Raw genomic sequence first — 1234 nt, forward strand, 5'->3', positions numbered from 1 at the left:
TATTTTTTTAATGGGACTGTAAGGGTTATTTCAGGTGACCCTGCATACCAAGATGGCAATGCCAATTAAAACAACCCTCCGACTCCTGAAACCTTTCTCTGATCAATAATGAGGAAGATTTGGTCGTTTTTCTTTGTTTAAAGGGATTCATTCTTATGATTCCCATATGTGTTCCTGCAGTAGAGATGTGTAAGTCACTTTTGTAGAAAAACAACAAATAAAAATTATCAGTTTTCAAAATTAGAAAACATTGTTGATCAGACCATGCCTTTTAAGGGTACTATTGTGAATCGGGCATTGCCATCTATGTATGGTGGGTCAATTAAAATTACCTTACAGTCCCTTTAAAAGAGTGTTTTCTTTCTTTAAAAAACACTCCCTTTAAACCCATGTTTTGTTGACTTAGTTATTGAGTTGAAACTAACATGTTTATTGCATGTAACTAAAGATAATTTTTTGTGTTTGATTCATTTTCATGATACAGTTGAAATACACCCTTTCTATGCACTGATTCATATCCTACTGATGAGCATTGTTTTTAATATTTAAAGTTTTTAGACTTTTCAGAGTCTGTACAATAATCTGAGATGTTAAAGTTGTACGCTATTGCTAGACAAGTTTGTTATAATTACATTATGCAACATGACCAAAGATATTAATCAAAACCGATAAGAAAATGGTTTTTCGTCTTAAAAAATAGTTTTGGTTAAAATTTATGTTTAATTTCGCATAATGAAATTAAACCAAAGTTATCGATAATACAATTTTGTAATTTAATTAATAACTTACATTTTTGTAAAACACTTTAACTTTACAAAACCTGAATGTATGAAAACGATTACGGAGAAGAAAATAATTACAACTATGCATAATAAAGCCCTGTGGAACACTGAAAAAAACTTCAAAATCCCCATATCTAATCATTATTTTCAAAATGTCGTATCAATAATTTCGTGTTTTCTGGGAAGAACATATATTGAGAAAAATTCTTCTCTATTTATAAGTGTTGAGATCTAACTAACTTTATTATGCTCCACCCCCCCCCCCCCTTCCACTCCCATCTCCCCTTTACCTCTCCTAACCTCCCATCTCCCCCTTCCTCCTGTGCATTAAAATGCTTTAACAATGCTTTGATCTTTAAGGCTAACTTTTTTAAAAAAAAGCACTATACAAAAATATCTCTGTGCGGCAAAAAAAATTGGATTAAACTTTTTTTTTAAAAGGTTTTCTATGA

Source organism: Eurytemora carolleeae, unplaced genomic scaffold (genome assembly GCF_000591075.1).
Source record: "Eurytemora carolleeae unplaced genomic scaffold, Eaff_2.0 scaffold1035, whole genome shotgun sequence".
In the NCBI taxonomy this organism is placed as follows: Eukaryota; Metazoa; Arthropoda; class Copepoda; order Calanoida; family Temoridae; genus Eurytemora; species Eurytemora carolleeae.